At 43.0% G+C, this 12,250-nt stretch overlaps 1 protein-coding gene across 24 annotated transcripts in view; it reads left to right on the top strand.

Annotated features, from left to right (window-relative positions):
- LOC110502777 (RNA binding protein fox-1 homolog 3) overlaps positions 1-12,250 on the top strand; it is a 756,098-nt gene that overhangs the window by 656,618 nt on the left and 87,230 nt on the right. The window lies entirely within an intron of this gene.

The raw sequence follows: 12,250 nt of genomic DNA, 5'->3' as shown, positions 1-12,250 counted from the left end.
AGAATGACAACTGAAAGACAGATAGAGTGAGGGAGAGAGAGAATGACAACTGAAAGACAGAGAGTGAGGGAGGGAGAGAATGACAACTGAAAGACAGAGTGAGGGAGAGAGAGAATGACAACTGAAAGACAGAGAGTGAGGGAGAGAGAGAGAATGACAACTGAAAGACAGATAGAGTGAGGGAGAGAGAGAATGACAACTGAAAGACAGATAGAGTGAGGGAGAGAGAGAGTGACAACTGAAAGACAGAGAGTGAGGGAGAGAGAGAGTGACAACTGAAAGACAGAGAGTGAGGGAGAGAGAGAGTGACAACTGAAAGACAGAGAGTGAGGGAGAGAGAGAATGACAACTGAAAGACAGAGAGTGAGGGAGAGAGAGAGAATGACAACTGAAAGACAGATAGAGTGAGGGAGAGAGAGAATGACAACTGAAAGACAGAGAGTGAGGGAGAGAGAGAATGACAACTGAAAGACAGAGAGTGAGGGAGAGAGAGAATGACAACTGAAAGACAGATAGAGTGAGGGAGAGAGATAAAAGCAGAATAGAGGAAAATAGTGGAATAAGCAGGGACAAAGTCTGGGAGACAGAAAGGTAGGGAGGGTCCTTTCTTATTTACACCCTCTATTTTCAACACACTCCCTCTCTTCTTACTCTCTTTCTTTCTCTAACATACGTACTTCCGCCCTCGCTCCTTCTCACTGTCTTTCTCTAACAGACTCCCTCCCTCTCTACCTCCCTACCCTCTTTACCTGAGTAGCTTCATAACTCCAGTTTGTCTAATTCGTTAAGTCTCTGTGACAACCCTTTTTAATAATGTTTATTAATTAGGGCTGTCTACTGTGCTGTCGCGCTGAGTATTATTTTATTCAGGCACCATTAGGCTGTCCTGTTTCACAAGCCTGGGTCCTTCCCATGAGAGGCGGCTACAGGAGCGGCCATCGATAACTCAGCCCACCCCACTGCTTGCTAACACGGATAGCACGCTAACAGACGCCGCCATGGCGACCATAAATCTGGCCACGGCCCTGCAGTGACAGCCAGTGGAATGAAGTTCCAGGCAACACTCTTGGAAAAAACGGTTCCAAAATGGTTCTTTGTAAGGCAAGGGTTCTAACTGGAACCTTTTTCATCCTAAGAACAATTTTTGGAAGAAAGGGTTCTTTGATGATTGTTTGGAAGGCAAGAAGGTTTCTACATAGAACCCATCTGCATCTGAACAAGCATTCTTTTTGTAATTTAAAAAGATAATAATTATAGTGCCTGAGCATTAGTGTTTACCTTAGTGTTTAAACTGTAGCCCTTTACACTCATACCTGTATACGGGTTGGAAATGGCAGATTTGGGAACCAATAAAAGACTCAATTGGAAAACAGTGGCTGTACAGTAACATGCTATACATGATGTCAGAGCTCTGGCTAGGTGCTTCACAGCGCTGTAGGGGATTTGACTGACAGATATTTTCAATTTCAGCACCGTGCGCAACAAGAAGTTGCCCCCACCCCTCCCGCTAATTGGGCAACTGTTTTGTTGTCTGAGTGAGGGAAATGCTGTACATTAATTAAGAGGACTCTGTATTTTGAAAGATGAGGTGTTGAAGTTTATATTAAAAAACACTTTGATGTCATACAAGCAAGCCAAACACCTGTGATTCCAAAACCATACCATAAACAGGTGTGCTCTAGTTCCTTAACAGCACAGCTAGGAGAGCTCAGAAAAGACTCTTCTTTGAGTCATAAAAGTGCATTGAAACTACTGAGTGGGCGGGGAGCTAGTAGGCTGAGTGGGTGGGGAGCTAGTAGGCTGAGTGGGCAGGGATCTAGTAGGCTGAGTGGGCAGGGATCTAGTAGGCTGAGTGGGTGGGGATCTAGTAGGCTGAGTGGGTGGGGATCTAGTAGGCTGAGTGGGCTGGGATCTAGTAGGCTGAGTGGGCGGGGATCTAGTAGGCTGAGTGGGCAGGGAGCTAGTAGGCTGAGTGGGCGGGGATCTAGTAGGCTGAGTGGGTGGGGATCTAGTAGGCTGAGTGGGCAGGGAGCTAGTAGGCTGAGTGGGCAGGGAGCTAGTAGGCTGAGTGGGCAGGGAGCTAGTAGGCTGAGTGGGTGGGGATCTAGTAAGCTGAGTGGGCGGGGATCTAGTAGGCTGAGTGGGCGGGGATCTAGTAGGCTGAGTGGGTGGGGAGCTAGTAGGCTGAGTGGGCGGGGATCTAGTAGGCTGAGTGGGTGGGGATCTAGTAGGCTGAGTGGGCAGGGAGCTAGTAGGCTGAGTGGGCAGGGAGCTAGTAGGCTGAGTGGGTGGGGATCTAGTAAGCTGAGTGGGCGGGGATCTAGTAGGCTGATTGGGCGGGGATCTAGTAGGCTGAGTGGGTGGGGAGCTAGTAGGCTGAGTGTGCGGGGATCTAGTAGGCTGAGTGGGTGGGGATCTAGTAGGCTGAGTGGGCAGGGAGAAAGTAGGCTGAGTGGGCGGGGAGCTAGTAGTCTCAGTGGGCGGGGAGCTAGTAGTCTGAGTGGGTAGGGAGCTAGTAGGTTGAGTGGGTGGGGATCTAGTAGGCTGAGTGGGCAGGGATCTAGTAGGCTGATTGGGTGGGGAGCTAGTAGGCTGAGTGGGCGGGGAGCTAGTAGGTTGAGTGGGCGGGGATCTAGTAGGCTGAGTGGGCAGGGAGCTAGTAGCCTGAGTGGGCGGGGATCTTGTAGGCTGAGTGGGCGGGGATCTATTAGGCAGAGTGGGTGAGGAGCTAGTAGGCTGAGTGGGTGGGGCTCTTGTAGGCTGAGTGGGCGGGGAGCTAACAGGCTGAGTGGGCGGGGAGCTAGCAGGCTGAGTGGGCTGGGAGCTAACAGGCTGAGTGGGCGGGGATCTCACCTTGACTGACGGTTCTTTGAAAAAGCCTATGACATAGAACATGGATACAGTGAGCAGTGTTGCAGTGAGATTACCTCAAGCAAATGTGCTGATAAAGCAACTCAAACAACATTGAAATTGCATGCAACATTCAATCCTGTCATACACATCATGGTTTCACAAATGTTTGTTAATCCAACTGTTAGTTTATTGAAACAACGTCAACATAGACAACATTTTGCTAACAAGTCCAAATGGAACTGTCAGCACAAGCTAGCTAGCTAGTTCATCTTGAACAATTTCAGTTGAATCTTTAGAAGGTGAGGTCTCTGTACTTTTCATTAAATACATAGACTGTCAGACAATATATCATGACTATCAATGATGTGAAGAAGCTTGTATGAATTTTCCTTTTGGTTCTTGGTGGAACCGTACATGGAGAGTTCTAGGAAGAACCCTTCAAAGATAAAAGGATTCTCGGTATAACCTTTTATAGAGGGTTCTAAGAAGAGCATCAGAAAGGGTTCCCCGTTATGGTTCTACGTAGCACCTTTTTTCTACGAGTGCAGCCTACTAAATGTAGGGCTGCCCCCATGACATACACACGCACACGCCCGCAGGCGCACACACACACACACACACACACACACACACACACACACACACACACACACACACACACACACACACACACACACACACACACACACACACACACACACACACACACACACACACACACACACACACACACACACACACTGACCATCTATCAGGCTAAGCCAAGTCCCATTAAATAATGATTTTACACCTCAAATATACTGTGTTATAATATATTCTGTTTTATAATATATTATGTACTGTAAAATAGCCCCCATCTGTTCCTGGCATAATATAGTCATGAAATTAAACCCTCCCTTGCTGAAAAGACGCTAATTCTCCATTTGCAGTAATTATGGTGGGAAATGAGCAGCTAAATAAACAGAGAAACAGAGAGGGGAGGAGAAAACAAATGGAAACTGAGAATGAGAAAGGCTGCACAAATCAACAAGCTAATAAACACAAAATGAGAAGATTATTTTAATTCCTGTGGTTACTAAGAGCCATGTATCATGTCATGAATGCATGTTATAGGCTATGTGACCAATGTAGGAAACAAATGGGTTGCATTATGCAACTCTCAAAAGTACTATAAAGAGAATAGGGTGCTATTTAGGACGATGCCTCAGACTATGACTTGGTGGACTTTGTGAAACTTCTCTGGGTTAGAGTTACTGTTAAACTCCGGAAGACTGGGTGAGACTACAAAAACAAATGCTGGGTTAAAAACAACCAAATTTGGGTAAATATTGGACAGAACACACATTGGGTTATTTTGAACGAGCCAGTTGGGTCACCCAGTTGGGTTGTTAGGTTATTGATGCTGGGTTATTGAGCTATGACCCACTGGATCAGATCAAAACATTGGAGGCGTGGCTTAGTCGCGGTGTGGCTTTCAGGACATTTTTTTCGGACACCCATGAGGATTAATGTCATTCCGGTTCATCTGTTCTGCTGTATTGGTGTTGGTATGTTGAGTACAGATATTTCTGTAGGGCTTACCCAAGACTATGTGTTCCTCAAGCGCCTATGCTGATTCCAATGTTGGTTGTGTTACCACTGATATGATATTTAAATAATAATGTTATTAAGTCTCTGGTGAGAACAGCTCTGGTAGACTTTCCTGCATCTTGGCAATGGAAAAATGCTCAATAATTTGTGTAAATAATTTTGGGATTTTGGCTCATAAAACTGACAGATTACATGATGCATTTATATTTTTGTTCAGTATATACTATTGGAAGACAAGGGAGATGTGGAGAGTATAAACTGAACATGATGAACAGGAATGATATTTACTTTTATGGGTAGCCAAAAAGAACTAGATTAAAATGCCCCCAATAGGACATGCATCCTGAAAATAACCTGATTACCCAAACATGGGTTATTTTAAAGGTTCCAAACAGTCATTCTGATTCCCATGTAAATTAGCCGTTTGAGTGGTTAAAATATCACCCATAATATTTGTTTTGGATAGAGATGCTCAAAGGTACTTTTTCTTGGCTAACTACCAGGAAGTAGTGACGTTGCTTTTGATACCGGAGCTCCAAGCCATGCGGCAAAATTGCTAAGCATCTAAATTTGAAGCGGTGTGCCGATGCGTATATCACTTTATCAGAAGTTCGTCATCTATAATGTCATAAGCTTCGTTTGATCACGTGCTTTTTCAAACCGTGTGTTCCAAAATGCAAGATGCTTCTGATTTCGAAATTGTTCCGGTACTTTCTTCTATTCCGGTAGCATAGCAGGTAGTGTAGGGAACTATGGAACATTCATGAACGTGAGGATATGAATCACGTTGAAGACACACTATTTCGATTTGTTAATTTCTTTTATTTAGTACAGTACAGGCTTCTGTCTTAAGCATCCTTTAACAATGCCATAGATTCCGTTTTTTTATACAGTAAACTTCATGGTGAAAAAGAAAAGCATGATGTAAGATGCAAACCTGGTATTCCAACTGATAATAGGCTACTAAAGCCAACAACTTACTGCTGTGTCACATAGTTTTGATGAAAACACTGGAGATAAAAACATCTATCTGATAATCACACTCCGCTCTTTATTGCTCACCAACAGATGTCATTAATGTGCATTGTGAACTGATAATGAAGCTCTGAGTAATTAACCATTTTTCGGCACAATTTGACACAATTTGGTGAAAGCTCCGAAGCCTTCAGAAAGCCTAGGTTTCCCATCACTACCAGGAAGTTGGAAAACACAGGCTGAGTGGGCGGGGAGCTTATATTCATGAGCTCGCCTTGACTGACAGCTCTTTGAAACGCATACATCAACAAACTTCGATGCAGTGAGCAGTAAAATTGTTTCAAGCTAATTTGGTGATACACAAAGCAAGTCAAAGATCGACATTGCAGCAATGATGTCAACATTTTTTGGGCTGCATCTCCCATTTGGCATGTCTCTTGTGATGTGGTTAACAGAAGCACTGACGGATGTGTTGACTTGACAACTGCGTCTGAGTTTTGAATGACCCTTCCCACCTTTTGTTCCATGCTGGCTGAAGACCCAGCTAGCCACTGACTAGCTAACACCAGACACTGGTGAATAAGTATCTTTGCCAGAGATGAATAGGGTAAACTTTTATTATATTCGCTGACACCCTACAGTCAAACTCTGCCACGAGCAGAGTAGCTATCTAGCTATATAAACCACGTCCCTCTGCACACACACCTTCTCTGGTGTTGGTTACAAGGAAGTAGCTACTTATTTAAATGAGGTAAGAGAATATCATGTTATCATTGGTGTATTAAAATGAGCGTTAGGGTGATGTCGCCCTATCCCCTTACTAATCCTGCCTCCTGAATCCAAGTGTTTGACATGGTGGAGGGGACCTGTAACTTTATGATCAAACTTTATCAATGTAGAAGCAACAGTCATTTTTCTTACTTCTATCATCATAATATGGTTTCATCCAAATATCCTCCTCTTTCTTAAAAAAACATGATTTTGACAGATCATAATCTTTAAGACTTACTGCCAATCTTTCCCCTATACCAATGGAGGCTGCTGAGGGGAGGACGGCTGATAATAATGGGTGGAAGAGAGCAAACGGAATTGCGTCAAACACATGGAAACCACGTGCTTGTTGTATTTGCTACCATTCCATTAATTCCGCTCCAGCCATTACCACGAGCCCGTTCTCCCCAATTAAGGTGCTACCAACCTCCTGTGGTCTGTACACTTTAAATTTATGGGGCATTATAACCAAATATGAGTTAAATTGTTACAGCTTTCTCACTCACAGGTGTAACAAATACACTGAATGTACGAAACATTAAGAACACCTGTTCTTTCCATGACATTGACTGACCAGGTGAAAGGTATGATCCCTCATTGATGTCACTTGTTAAATCCCCTTCAATCAGTGTAGATGAAGGGGAGGAGACAGGTTAAAGAAGGATTTTTAAGCCTTGAGACAATTGAGACATGGATTGTGTGTTTGCCATTTAGAGGGGGAATGGGCAAGACTGTGCCTTTGAACAGGGTATGGTAGTAGGTGCCAGGCACACGGATTTGTGTCAAGAACTGCAACGCGTCTGAGTTTTTCACGCTCAACAGTTTCCTGTGTGTATCAAGAATGGTCCACCACCCAAAGGACACCCAGCAACCTTGACACAACTGTATGAAGCATTGGAATCAACATGGGTCAGCATCCATGTGGAACTCTTTCGACCCCTTGTAGAGCCCATGCCCGATGAACAGAGGCTATTATGAGGGCAATAGGGGGGTGCAACTCAATATTTGGAAGGTGTTCCTAATGTTTGGTATACTCAGTGTGTATACGGACCATCATGTTACATGTCCTATTGACTCACACATACTATGTAGACGGCAAGATCACACACTCACACAGACACTGAACACAAACTCTCTCTCTCTATATATACATATGTGTGATCTTGCCGTCTACATAGTATGTGTGAGTCAATAGGACATGTAACATGATGGTCCGTTGATCCAGAGGTAAATAAACTCAATGAGGGAGAGATTGAGACTGCAGCTCACTGAGGAAGAGAGAGTGAGAGGAAAGGAGAGAGGAAGGAGGCAGGGGGATGAAGGGATCGATGGATAGTAGGATTTAGCTCATAACAGAAATAATTTACCAACACAACTTGTCAACAAGAATCGGGGGATGTTTAGTGCTTCACCTTCTCAGTCAATTTGATAGTTCAGTAGAGAGAAAGACAGAGAACTTCCATCTGTCTTTCTCTCTCTTTCTTTCTCTTTTTCTCTCTCTCTCCCTCATTCTTCTCTTTCGCTCCCTCTCTTTCTATCTCGATATGACTCTCTTCTGTTCTCTCTCTCTACCCGGTCGCTCTACGCTCCTATACCCTTGCACTCTCTCTCTGTCTCTCTTCTTCTTTCTTCTTTCTGTTCTGTCTATTTCCCTGATTCCTCTCTCTTTTCTCCTCTTCTCCTCTTCCCTTTGTCCCTCCCTTCACTTTCTATTCTTCTTTTTTCACTCTCTTTTTGTAGGAGAGGAAGCTGTTTCATACTGCGACACTTATTGTGTGTGTGTGTGTGTGTGTGTGTGTGTGTGTGTGCATTTGCGTGTGTGTGTGTGCACGTGCATGCGTGCCTGCGTGTGCGCCTCCGTGATTGTGCGTGTGTGTGTGTGTGTGTGTGTGTGTGTGTGTGTGTGTGTGTGTGTGTGTGTGTGTGTGCAGCAGCAGTGCAGGCTCTAGTTTGAGATATATTACACATCGCTTTTCTGATTTAGGTTTATTAAAAAGAAGACTTGACGCAAACCATTTCTCACTGCGGCTCTCACATACAGAGCTGAGTGCCATTTCTTAACCAAGCACTCAGTGTTCTGCACTGAATGTTCTCATGAGCTCCTTCTGTGCAAAGCCACTTCTCCAGTCAACAACTGGAGCACATGTAAAACTGAGTGTGGGTAATTAGATTGGATGCGCAGAGAAAAATATTACTGTGATGTTATGGGGACGTTATGGTGAAAACCGTAGGCATGACATAGGGTAAAATATTTATCTTAATCATATCACAATCAACTTTTACCAGTTTAATGTAGACACAAACATAACACTTTTTTTCTATTACAATATTTCAGAAATATTGTATTCAAATATGCAAATGAGGCCAAAGCTCATTAAATATTTGCCTATCGCTCAAATAAATTTTTCTGAATAATGGATGAAGTCCGTCATAATATTCTGGTTTCATTTTGTTAAGACACTCCAGGACTGGACTTGTCCAGAGCAGATTGTGGATAAATACTTAAATATATTTCTGTCTGCCTCCCGGGTGGCACAGTGGTTAAGGGTGCTGTACTCCAGCTGTGCCATCAGAGTCCCTGGGTTCGCGCCCAGGCTCTGTTGTAACCGGCTGCGACCGGGAGGTCCGTGGGGCGACGCACAATTGGCCTAGCATCGTCTGGGTTAGGGAGGGCTTGATCGGTAGGGATGTCCTTGTCTCATCGCGCACCAGCGACTCCTGCGGCGGGCCGGGCGCAGTGCACGCTAACCAAGGTTGCCAGGTGCACGGTGTAGCCTCTGGTGCGGCTGGCTTCCGGGTTGGATGCGTGCTGTGTTAAGAAGCAGAAGCTGGGTTGTGTATCGGAGGACGCATTCAACCTTCGTCTCTCCCGAGCCCGTACGGGAGTTGTAGCGATGAGACAGGATAGTAGCTACTACAACAATTGGATACCACGAAATTGGGGAGAAAAAAAGGGCTACAAAATTTTTTTTAAAATACATTTTTCTGTCTGTAAAATACTATTTTTGGCGCATTTTTCCACAGATAATGTTGTATAGAATAAAAATTCCCTTCTGGAGTCTGGAGAATATACATTATCTACACAACATTTGGTGAATGCAAAGGATTCTGAAGCTGAGAAAAATGTAGGAATAGTCTGACTTTTGGGAAATGGCAGTACACTGAATATAGAGTACCAAATGACAAACGCCATCTCTTCAAAGTAAGTTACTTTGAAATGTTTTTTTTAAATGATGTGTTATTCAATGTAGTGAGCTTTTAAATTATTGATGTATGTCCATTTTAAAGTGGTTAAAATTCATTAGCATTTTGAGGACGGTAGTATGATAAACTAAAGAAAATATACATATTCATGAAGTTTATGACATTTTTGTGTTTATTTTTTAAAAACACTAATATTAATGGACCAAATAACAACACATCTCAAAATGGATAGGTACTGTAGATGACCCTGTGGTGTCTGGCATTAAGTCACTGTCATTATTTAGAAAACCCTATTTAAGACCTTTTTTTACATCGGTGAGAAATATATGAAGATTCAAATTCTGATACAAAAGTTACCCAGCAAATGGTCAGGATACCACTGCATTCCCAGAACATAAGTAGAGATGTTCTGTGAAGGTTCAAATGACTCATTTCCTAAATGTTTTTTCCCACACTTTTGTAATTTTACAATTTGTAAGTGTATTTTAAATGTATAACTGTTTTTTTTTTGTTCGCTTGTTGCAAGCATTTCGCTACACCTGCAACAACGTCTGCTAAATATGTGTATGTGACCAATAACATTTAATTTTATTGTAGTTGTCCTCATAAATCACCAAGGGCCCAATTCAATCCGTCGTACTGAAGATCTGTGCTATAGCGCCATTGAAATGTAAGCGTCATTTCTAAATGAGAAGACATACGCAGCTTTTACTATGAATTTAGGCTCCACGAACATTGGAATATTGCCTTAAAATGTCAGTTGCGCTAAAGCGCGAATCTTCAGTGGTACGGATTGAATCGAGTCCTGACACAGCTCCTCTTCTCTGTAGTTGTGCTGTTTCTCAGATGGTCGTGGTGTTTGTGGCAATAATCAATTGAGCAAAAGCTGCAGCCAGAGGAAAGTATCGGTGCCAAAAGCTGGAGCTAAGTGACTGATCGGCAAAACGCTTCGTTTGGTTAAAACGTCATCCATCTCAATGCATAAGAATAGGAAACCTCAATAGCTATATTGATCACAGAAACCTTTGGAAAAGGCTGAGGTCAATTGTGTTTTACCTGTAAAAAGTTGCCTGATGTTGATCGATTTCACATTTTCCGATTTTTGCCACTTTCTTTCTCTACTTTGTTTTGCTCTTTTCTTTTCTTTGAAAAGTTTAAGAATTTTTCCCAAAATAAAATAAAAAAACAATTCACGGTGAATGGGATGTGCTGTATCTATCATCATTGATAAACGCTGTTGAGGGGAGGACGGCTCATAATAATGGCTGGAAAGGTGTCGATAGAATGGCATCACACACACGGAAACCATGTGTTTGTACTTGATGCCATTCCACAAAGTCCACTACAGCCATTACCACGAGCCTGTCCTCCCCAATTAAAGTACCACCAACCTCCAGTGTATGGGATCTATAACCTTCTAGGAAGAGAGAGAGAGAGAGAGGAGAGGAGAGAGAAGGAAGCTGAGATAAAAAATAAAGATATTTATTTGACACACACAGGGGGAGTGAGAGAGAGACAGAGACAGGGGAACTGGTCAACATTAAGAGTGAGTGATGAGAAAGAAAGAGAAAGACAGTGAGAGAGAAAGATTGAGTTAGAGAGAGAGCGAGAGAGAGAGAGAGAGAGAGAGGCTGTGGGTGGTCTGGTAAGGTAGGGCGGTTGAAAAGCTGAGGGAAGAAATTCCCATGTCAGTGAAGAGAGCTGAGATACATTAAAACCTGTAATTCAAATCAAAGGTTAGAATCCAAAATGTATCAGTTAATTGATCTTTGGTCAGTCTCTTTCAGGAGAGCCATTTAGACCCCTCCACCCCCCATTTAGAATGTGTGGGAATGTGTAGCTCAAATCCAATTTTATTGGTCACATACACATATTTAGCAGATGTTATTGCTGGTGTAGCTTAATGCTTGTCTTCCTAGCTCCAACAATGCAGTAGCATCTAACAATATACAACAATACACACAAATCTAAAAGTAACAGAATGGAATTAAAAAATTACTATTAGGACGAGCAATGTCGGAGTGTCATTGACTAAAATACAGTAGAATAGAATACGGTGTATATACCGTACATATGAGATGAGTAAAGCAGTAGGTAAACATTATTAATGTGACTAGTGTTCCATTATTAAAGTGACCAGTGATTCCATGTATGTACATAAGGCAGCAGCCTCTAAGGTGCAGGGTTGAGTAACCGGGTGGAAGCTATATTAAGTGATGGCCAACGTGTGTGTGTGTGCGTGCGTGTCTGTCTATCAAGCAATGTTCCACTAAATAAACAGTGTGTCTTGTAATGATCAAACAGTCTGCTTATCTACCATGAGAGCTAATAGGATATCCCTCTCCGTGTTGGATCACACACATTTTCTCTATTTCATCAGCTATTTTCACAATTTTGTCTGCCCTGTGTTACTGCTGTGTGTGTGAGTGAGTGAGTGAGTGTGTGTGTGTGACTGCTGTCTGTCTGCTGTGTGTGTTGATTAGATTTGAGCATCTCTCTCCTGGCATTTTATTGAGGGACAGAGAGACAGGGCATTTATTGCTTGTGTCATTTCTCATTCTTAACACTTGTGGGTTTTTATTGCAAAACCGTGGGTGATCATTTAACTCAATTTAAATAGACAGACCAAACTGAGTTTTTGTCTCTCTCTGTTTCGACCCATCCTCCTTCCCTTTCCCACCCTTCTGTTTCTTCACTCTCTCACACTGGTAGCAGTAGTTCCCAACCCTCTCCACATTTGGGGTGTGTTCAGCAGGACCCAACGTTTTGGAACGTTCAGATAGAAATATGCTATGTACAACAAACATGCCTCTATGGCATGTATAATAATAACGAATCACGTCCTCTCTATTGGTGG

This window comes from Oncorhynchus mykiss, chromosome 23 (assembly GCF_057628025.1).
Source record: "Oncorhynchus mykiss isolate SJ-2025 chromosome 23, ASM5762802v1, whole genome shotgun sequence".
Taxonomy (NCBI): domain Eukaryota; kingdom Metazoa; phylum Chordata; class Actinopteri; order Salmoniformes; family Salmonidae; genus Oncorhynchus; species Oncorhynchus mykiss.
This window is presented reverse-complemented; position numbering and strand designations above follow the sequence as displayed.